This window comes from Mirounga leonina, unplaced genomic scaffold (assembly GCF_011800145.1).
Source record: "Mirounga leonina isolate KUSES-001 unplaced genomic scaffold, KU_Mleo_1.0 Mir_153, whole genome shotgun sequence".
Lineage (NCBI taxonomy): Eukaryota > Metazoa > Chordata > Mammalia > Carnivora > Phocidae > Mirounga > Mirounga leonina.
Genome location: NW_023270387.1, coordinates 18,226,234 through 18,236,251, shown reverse-complemented (window position 1 = coordinate 18,236,251; position 10,018 = coordinate 18,226,234).

Below are 10,018 nucleotides of genomic sequence, written 5' to 3'. Positions count from 1 at the left end.
TGCCACACTTTGTCAACTTCCTCTAGATTCTGAAATGAAGGGAGCAGAGTGGTTTCTTTTAAAGGGGGAGAGGTAGCAGCTCCGTGACCTCATGTGTCTCAACGCCTCCCTTGGCTCTGGAAGCCCCCTCTTGGCTCGCTGCCCCCAAAATACCTCCGGGTGGAACGTTTAGGGGACCGCATGTGTCATGTCGATGGTGGAGAGGTGTGAGTGATGTGTTGGTGGCACAAATCATTCTGCCACATGTGGGTAGTACTGGTAAATCAACTAGGTTGTGAGGCTTTTGGGGGGAGGAGGGGTGGGAGAGAGACTAAAATTTCCCTGTGTGGTGATGTAAACTGGTTGTCACTTTTCTAGAGTATTAGACCATGATAACAGGACAATTTTGGCTGAACCTTTGTGAATATTTCATTTCTGACAATTATTTATAATGGTTTTCAGGGGCAGAATTCATTCATTCACGTTATGTGATTTAAAAAATCTGTATCAATCTACCCTACCCACCTATCCATTCATTCGTTTACCCATCCATCTACATCTATCCAGCCATCTAGTATGGATTGTTCTAAGACATCCTATATAAAAGATAAATTCCTTGTTTTTAAGGAGAATATGACATAGTTGGGGGTGACAATAGGCAAATGAACCATTTTGGTTTTTAATTGTCATTAATTGGGCAAATTGAGATATACTATTTCATTTTTTCTAGGCTATACAGCAAAAATACTAATAGATGCATGGTTAAAAAATAGTCTAGACTGCAATGTTAGGAAAATTATAAAGGAAATAATAGTCACTGGTTCTAATTAAAATGATGGGGCACCTGGCTGGCTCATTTGGCAGAGCATGTGACTCTTGATCTTGGGGTGGTGAGCTCAAGCCTCACTTGGGTGTAGAGATTACTTTAAAAAATAATATAATAAAATTTAAAAGCAAAAATGACTGTTGTTACTCTGTAAATGTATTGATACTTTGGATGGAGAAAATTTTATCCATCAAAAATGTCTCTCAAATATTTTACCTTTTTTCTTATTTTTTTTAATGGATTTTATTTGAGAGAGAGAGAGAGAGAGCAAGCAAGAGAGTATATAAGCAGAGGGAGGAGCAAAGGGAGAGGGAGAGAGAGAATCCTCAAGCAGACTCTGCTGAGCATGGAGCCTGATGTGGGGCTCAATCCCATGACCTTGAGATCATGACCTGAGCCAAAATCAAGAGTTGGACACCTAGCCAACCAAACCACCCAGGCGCCCCTCAAATATTTTAGCTATTTTAACAGATAGAATTAAAAGAGGAGAGAAAATAGAATTTTCCTGTAGGGTGTAGCATGATATAAGGTAATGTTTCCCAAATTGTATGATGATAGAAAGGCCTTGGGCTTCTAGCCAAAAAAATGCAGTTTGCTAGGGTCAGCCCCAGAGTGATTAAACCAGAATCTCATTTGAATGAGCGTCCACCTGTGTATTTAACAAGCTCTCTGGGGGATCATAAGGCAAGTTTGAGCAACACGGACAGTATTCTGGAACAGAAATCAAGACATGTAGGAGCTAGCCCTCACTCTGCTACCAGCTGGTGTGCCTGGGGTCAGAGAGGAGTCTCCATAAATTGCTTGTTGACTCTATTGACATATATTGACTTGTTTATGGAAACAGGAAATGGGTAAGTTGTATCTGACCTTTTTTTTTTTTTTTTTTTTTTTTAAATAAAGAACTAAGGAGAAGACAAGCCAAGACTTCAGGCTTTGGTCTGATTTTTTTTTTTTTTTTCATGAAATTCCCTCCAGTTTTCATATGTAAGGCTCTATGGTGTCTAAGCATTTGATTTTCCTGGTACTTCCATGTCCTTGCTTTAGGGTGATGCATTGTTTTTGTACCCTGTCTCCTACCTCCTTAAGAAAGTCCAAGGAACCGGGTATAAGGTGTCTCTTTGGGCCTCCCATGGCAGATGTGAATTTCTCATGGGTAGTTGATAATTTCTCACATTTTTCACCTGGAAGAGTGCTATTCCTTATAGGATCTCCTAACGTGTCCTGTCAAGGCACAGAGGGAAAGGAGTTTACTTCTGGTAATATAACATGGGCCATTGTGGAGCCAGCATCTTGTCTGGACCTAAATACTGATTTTCCAGCTTGTGAGTTTATCCTCTAACTCGAATGTATGAAGAGGTCAAAAACCACTTTTACAGGAAACAGAAGTAAAAATGTCATCATGGGACTCTTCATTTTAGCCAGTGGAAAAAAGTCTTTGTCCAGCTGTGAATTAAATTCAGATGGGGGCCTGGAGAAGGATCACTTTGCTTTTCTCTCTCTCCCCCCGCTCCTTTTTTTTTAAACATTTATTTATTTGAGAGAGAGAGAGAGTGAATGAGTGAGTCAGTGCCGGGGGAGGGGCAGAGGGAGAGGAAGAGAGAGAGAGAATCCTTAAGCACACTCCCCACTGAGCATGGAGACCAATGCAGGGCTCCATCCCAGAACCCTAAGATCATGACCTTAGCCAAAATCAAGAGTTGGACACCTAACTGACTGAGCCACCCAGGTGCCCTTGCTTCTCTCTTTTCCAGTGGTGGTTTTCTGTAATTTTCTCTGTTGGGTAAAAATGTATGGAAACATAAGTGAAAACAGAATGAATATAGGACTTAGGGGATGAAAGAATAAAATATCCTGAGATTGAAATTAAAATTATAGTGTAGTCCAGCCCAGATCTATTGATTTAATGTGATTTTAGTGCAATACCTGTGAATAGGTTTCCGTGAAACGTTCCAGGTGTTCATTTAACTGCAGACAGGTAGATTTTCTGTTTTCTTCCCATTCCCTTTCTAAAACACAAATATTCTTCTGCTCAAAAACTTCCAGTGGTTTCTTTTTGCCTGAAGATTGTAGTCCAAACTCCAGCAAATCATCAAAGGCCATTCACACACCCTGACATCAATCTACTTTTCAGCCCCCGTTCTCTACCCCGACTCAAAATATGCTCATAGAAAATTCTTGCTATATTTCAAGCATATAGTAAATTTTGTTAGTCACAGTCTTACTGGGTCATAGTTCATACTGCTCTCTCTCTGCCCCAAATGGCCTTCCCTCTCAGGAGATTCTAGTCCTCTTTTAAGGCCCAGATATAATGTGGCATTTCTCAGGAGTAGGGACTAGTGATTCAGAACATGGATTCTGGAGCCAAAGCCTACTTCCTCACCTGTGAAATGGGTACAATGACAGTGCCCACTCATATGGTTGTTATAAGAATGAAAGAAGTTAATGCGCATAGTTAGCCATCACTGTCCTCTGTACTTCTAGAAAAAAATGACCTCTCTACTTCTCTTTGCCCCGTAATTAGTTTTTCTTTTTCTCATACTGGTTTTTATTCTGATCTGCATTCTATTTCATTGAGTATGCATCTGTCTCCCTTGCTAGTCCCCCAGCTTCCTGAACACAGAGTTTGCTTCATTGGGAACCTTGGTGTTCCCGGCACCCATCCTTCCACGGTGTAGTTGTTTTTCAAGTAGCTTTACTGAGGTAACTGATATAATGAACTCTGCCTATCAGAAGTGTACAATTTGATGGCGCCCGGGTGGCTCAGTCGTTAAGGGTCTGCCTTCGGCTCAGGTCATGAGCCCAGGGTCCTGGGATCGAGCCCCGCATTGGGCTCCCTGCTCCGCGGGAAGCCTGCTTCTCCCTCTCCCGCTCCCCCTGCTTGTGTTCCCACTCTTGCTGGTCTCTCTCTGTCAAAATAAATAAATAAAATCTTAAAAAAAAAAAGTGTACAATTTGATACATTTAGACACATGCATACGCCGGTGAACAGCTTCATCACCATCAAGATAGTGTCCATGTTTCCTCCCGTCCCTCCCTACCTCCCACATTGAAGCCAACACTGATCTGCTTTCTGTCTCTCTCGATTAGGTTTTCATTTCCTAGAAGTTTATATAAATGGAACCATACAGTATGTACTTTCTTTTGTCTGGCTTCTTTCACTCGGATAATTATTTTGAGGCTCCTCTGTGATGGAGCATGTGTTCAAGGTTCATTCATTTCTAGTGCTGAGTAGTGGCTCATTCTATAAATGTACCGCAGTTTGTTTACCTGTAGCTGGATTTCCGGGTCATTTACCATAGGGTAGTTTGTTAGTTTATTTATTTTTTATTTATTTATTTCTAATAGGGAAGACTGAGAAGTGATCAGATAAATGCACTGCACTCTGCCACGTGCCCAGAAACAGAGAGAAATGTAGATAGTGCTATGGAACAGCACCGGAGCTAGCAAATAACTCTGCTTAGGGGTCCGGGGTTCTTCCAAAGGTCTGGATGTTGTCAAGTGCATTCATATGAGGTCCTCCAGGGTGTTGGAGAGAAATATCATTTTTGAAGACTATTTTTTTTTTAAAGATTTTATTTATTTGACAGAGAGAGACACAGCGAGAGAGGGAACACAAGCAGGGCGAGTGGGAGAGGGGGAAGCAGGCTTCCCGCCGAGCAGGGAGCCCAATGAGGGGCTCCATCCCAGCACCCCGGGATCGTGACTTGAGCCGAAGGCAGAGGCTTAGCCGACTGAGCCACCCAGGTGCCCCGTTATAGGACAGGTTTTTTTTTTTTTTGCAATGAAATATATCATTTTTTATTCAAAATTCAATGATTACAATTAGTTACAATAGAAAAACTATTAACACAATTAATATTATGTGGTGGTACTATAAATGAGGCATTTCAAAAACAAAGATATTTAGTCTGAGTAAAAAAAAGAATGATTGTTATTTTCCATAATTTGTTTGTGTTTTGCTATACCAAAGCCTATCATTATGAAATAGTTCAATCATATACTAGGAACATAATGAGGATACTGAGTCTGAAGTCTATGATGTCTACACTGAGAGAAATATCCAGAGACAAATCAATAAGCACCAATTTCCTGGATTCTAAGACACATTGTTAATTAAAACTTTTTTTTCCAGGTAAAACAAATTAAAAATGCTGTAATTGTACATATATTTACAATAGTAAGCTTCAAAAATGCTAAGGTATAGGACAGTTTTTAATAATTGTTTATTACATTGAATCAGTTGTAGGGTGAATTTAAAGAGAACCTGGTATGTTCCCACATTTGTTTTTCATGATAATCTAATTCAGAGAAAAAAGTTCAGGTTAGTTAAATTAAATGCTGGTCCTTAGTTGGCACTTGGGGGGTACACTCTGACATGCCACCCAGATTCTCCCCTGACCCCCTAGGGGCTGGAAGGTTGGGACATGCCAGCTGGGTCCCTCTCTGGGAATTGCTGTTAGTGGAAGAGACCCATCTCACCCAACATCCTCCCCCCTCTATGGGGCACCCAGGAGGAGACATAGCAGTTCTGTCCTCTATCTTAAGGTGGAGTGACTCTGAAGGGAAACATTCTAGCTCCAGAGCCCTCTGCGGGATCAGGATCAGGGGAGGCCTTTGTGGCCACTGGGTCTCACTTCAGTATCTCGCATCCTTCACAAGTCTCGTACCCAAGAGCACGCTCCCATAAACTTATGCACACAAGTCTCTCTCTCAACATCTGATCTGGGCCACCTGACCCACAACAGCACATGAAATAAATTATCAAATGAGTAAGCAAACGAAAGAATGGGCTCTCCAACTGAGATGTTCTTTTTGCTCTGAAGCCTAAAAGGATGTTTGACCTCTAATTCTTCCCGAGCATTAAAGAAGACCTTACTTTAGATTGCACCGTGGGCAGTGATGAGTGTATCTTTTTCACCCACGGGTGTGATAGTCAACTGGTCACAGACCTTGACAAACGTCATGATCGTCCACTGGACTGAAGTTTAAAATGGTCTGTGGGGGCAGAGCTGCAAGGCAGGCTTGTGACTGTGAATGACATGCAATTGTGGTTTGCACGGTTCTTCCTACCCCCTCACCGCCCCCACTCCAGCCTGCGGCCCTGAAAGGGTTCAGCAGAGGAAGGCAGTTGTTGTGGCTGCTTGTCACATGGAAGGAAAAGATGAGGTTGGAGTGCAGTGGTCAGGGAGTGACCTTCTACCTGTTTTCTAGTGGAAGGGTGACCACCTTGTATGTGGGAGGCCTCGCCACTGACAGCCGGTTGTCATTTTGATCTTCACTGAACGAATCCTCCTCCTATGTTCCAGTACTAATTGGAAGTAACATTTCTTGGAGTGGTGGTGTGGGGAGAGATTTTAGAGAAATAAACAAATATCCTCTCTCTCCCACCATCACCTTGGGGAAAAAGAAAAACTGAAAAAGACATTTATTAAGTAGGGTGAAAGTTGGACTGTTTTAAGGGTCAGAAAAGACAGGGGATTTCCCCATGTGTAGAAGCCACTGGGGTTTTTACTGCAAAATTACAAGAGGGGCCTAAACTTTCTTCTTGACATTTCTTGGCTGGTGTGCAGAATCTGTGGCCTTTCCCAAGGCCGGGGCAAGAAGGGCTGCATTTCACAGCAGATGCCTTGGGTGGCTAGTCCGCAGCTGGTGCTGGGAGTCTTTGAGCTCTGTTGTAGACACACAGCAGGGCTGCGGGGTTTCTAAACTAGAGCAGTAGCCGTCGTAGTTATTGAGAAAAGGCTTTTTTTTAGCAGCAGTGAAGCCTAGTGGGATGAGTATAAGGTGGGGGTAGGAGGCAGACCGACCTGGACTTGTCACCTGGGCCCTGTCACTAGTGACCTTGTAGCCCTCAATAACACCCTCACCTCTTGGTGTCAGTTTCCCCATCTGTAAAATGGGGAGACTAATTACAGCATGGGAGGTATGACTGGAAGGTATGAATTAAACCTGGTATCCCAAGTGCCCGGCACGGTGGCACTTAGACGATCCTCCATCAGTCTGAAGACCGCAGGTGGCTGGGGCTCTATCTCATGCCCCCAGGAACCACGGTAGGTTAGATGTGCCTGCAAACGGAGAAAGTCCACTCAGCTTTTATTCTAAAGACTTCTGCCTAGAATCGAATCAAATAGATCATGCTGAACAAAGAACCCAAGTAGGAGTTGATGGCTGTGGTTTGGGGGAAATGTCCCCCAGACAGGCAGGTCCCAGCTCACACATCTCTCCCAGGACAAATGACTTCCCAAGGGGTCTTCATCTGCAAATGAGGGGATTAAATGAACCAGTGGTTTCCAAACTGCATTCTGAAGAAACCAAGTATCCCCCCAGGTGCCTCAGGGTTGGGCAATATTTGCCTTAAGATTTCTTTACAAAAATATCTTAAACGATTAGTCCAGGCTTTGGCACCAGGCCAACATGGCTCAAATCTCCGCCCTAGCATGTACTTGCCATGTGACTTTGGGCGGGTCACTGGATCTTTGTAAGGCTCTGCTTCCTCTTCTGTAAACTTGGAATAATAAGAGTATCTACTGAATAGGGTTGTCAAGAAAATAGAGAAGTTTACACCTATTAAGTACTTAGAGTCTGATACACATCAGCACTCAACGGATGTTGGCTATCACTTTGCCAGCCTCTGAACCCACCAATCTATTAATTTTTATGCCAGGTAAACTAGTGTCTGTGCTGGATTCTTTGGGCTTTGAATAAAATACAAATGCTTCACCATGGTCTACAACAGAGGCTGGTGAACTTTTTCTATCGAGCACCAAGTAGTAAGTATTTTAGGCTTTGTGGGCCATACACCGTCCACTGCTAGCCTCTGCCCTTGTAGGCTGGAAGCAGCCTTGGGCAATATGTACGTGAATGAGCATGGCTGTGTACCAATAAAACTTTATTGATAGGCCCTGGAATTTGGATTTTACATAATTAACATGTGCCGTGAAATAGCATTCCTCTTTTGGTGTTCTTTAACCATTTGAAATTGTAAACACATTCTTAGCTTGTGAGCCATTTAAACACAGGCTGTGGGCCAGATTCTGCTTCTGGGCTGGTATTTCACGAAGCCATGGGGTACAGGGACCCATGTCTAGGTCCACCTACCTCTCCAACCTTGTTTCTCCCCACTTTCTGCCGTGCTTACTAAGCTTTAGCTCCCTGACCCCTGGTGTTCTAACCCAGAGAACTCCTTATCACTGGGGGACATCTGCATTCCTTGTCTTCCTGAAACCTCATTTAGCTCTGCACCATGCCCAGCTTCTGTTCAGCCTTGGCTGGTGGCTTCCTTGTCAGCTGCTCAGGGACACCGCACACGACCTTGTGTAAAGTATGCCCTGCCCCACATCCCTCCCAGAGTTACTATTGGATAACCCAGTTTTCTTCCTAGACAACATTGATCAACCTCTGTAATTATCTTGTTTATGTATTCAGTGTCTCTTTCTCCTCCATAAGGGGGTGGCGGGGGGGACCTTGCTTTAATTACCACTGTAGCACCAGCTTGCCACCCTGCCAGGAACATCATGTTCAGTCAGTATTGTAGAATGATGAATGAATCCACGCCCTCCGTGTCTTTGTTTCTTTCATACAGCAAGTTCACAATACCTGCTCTCCTTGCCTGGTAAAATTATGAGAATCAAACGAAAATGTGCTTTTAAGAGGAAGGTGGTAAATCATTAAGGCAGCTTCTTAGGCAAACCCCAGAATTCAACCAACACATTCTCTTATTGCTGAAGATAACTTCTGGGGATAGTAGTAAAGTAATACCAGTATGAACGAGGCTACTTTGTTCCTTGTCCCTGATATTTTCCATAGATAAGAAAATGGCTACGTGTGATTTTCCTTTGGCCTTAGCAAAAGCAATTGTTTATTTACTAGCAGATAGTATCTTACTAGCATGTCCTATTAGGCATTTTATTTTTTTAAGAGAGGGAATGAGAGAGAGTGGGGGGGGTGGTACGCAGAGAGAGGGAGAAAAAGAAAATCTTTTTTTAAAAGATTTTATTTATTCACTTTAGAGACAGAGTGCTCACAAGTAGGGGGAGGCACAGAGGGCGAGGGACAAGGAGACTCCCATGCTGAGCACAGAGCCTGACACTGGACTCGATCCCAGGACCCTGAGATCATGACCTGAACCGAAACCAAGAGTCAGACGTTTAACCAACTGAGCCAACCAGGTGCCCCCTATTAGGCATTTTATAGTCATTATCCCATATCCTACAACCATGCTGTAAAAATTCATGTGCCCATTTTACGGGTGAAAACAATTTAAGGGATCTAGTAAGCGGCTAAGCCGGGATAAGAACCCAGCTCTGTCCGATGCCAGAATTAGAGCTGCTTCCCTGGTACAGCATGAGGTTCTTCTCCGGTGATAACGCAGACCTTCTGGATTGCCCCACCAACACAGTGGCACCCAGCAGGTATCTAAACCTGCAGCTTTTCATGGTCAGGAGCAAGTCATCTGGGTTTTATGTATTTATTTCTGGCAAAATGAAGTATTCCGTTTCTTCAGAAGGAAGACTGTTTTTTGGTCCTCAACTTATTAAAAAAAAAAAAAGACATTTTGCTGATTTCACCTTAAACAAATCCAAAGCATGTGGATTCATTTTCTCTGCATGTGCAGGCAGCTTTTACATACATCACAAGTGGGCAAAATGAGTTTGGGAATCTGTCAAGCAGAGAACAACCGAGAGAACCAGCCACAAGGCTAAACGTAGCTTGGTCTTTTGTCAGATGTGAGCATTAGCTGTTACGTTTCCTCAGGCAGGAAACTGTGCCTGGCTCATGGCTGGCTCTGTCAATGAAAACCTGCATTTGCGTCCTGAGTATAAATTTGCATACATGGCTTATTCTAACTTCTATTAGCTTAACATATCCTTACTTCAAAAATGGGGTTGGGGTGTCTGTGTGGCTCAGTGGGTTGAGCCTCCGACTCTTGATTTCAGCTCAGGTCATGATCTTAGGGTCGTGAGATCGAGCCCTGTGTCGGGCTCTGCAGTCAGCAGAGAGTCTGCTTGAGTCTCTCCCTGTGCCCCTCCTCCTGTCCTGCTCACTCACTCTCTCAAAAAAAAGGTGGGGGGCGGACTATTATGGCTTTTGGTAGTGTGGAACCTAGCTTGTGCTGGATTTCCCCTCTCTCTTACCCAAATTCTTAATCTATGGATGGCCCCTGGTGCACCTACCTCCTCAAGGTGAGCACAGTTGAGGGATGAAGGCTCGCAC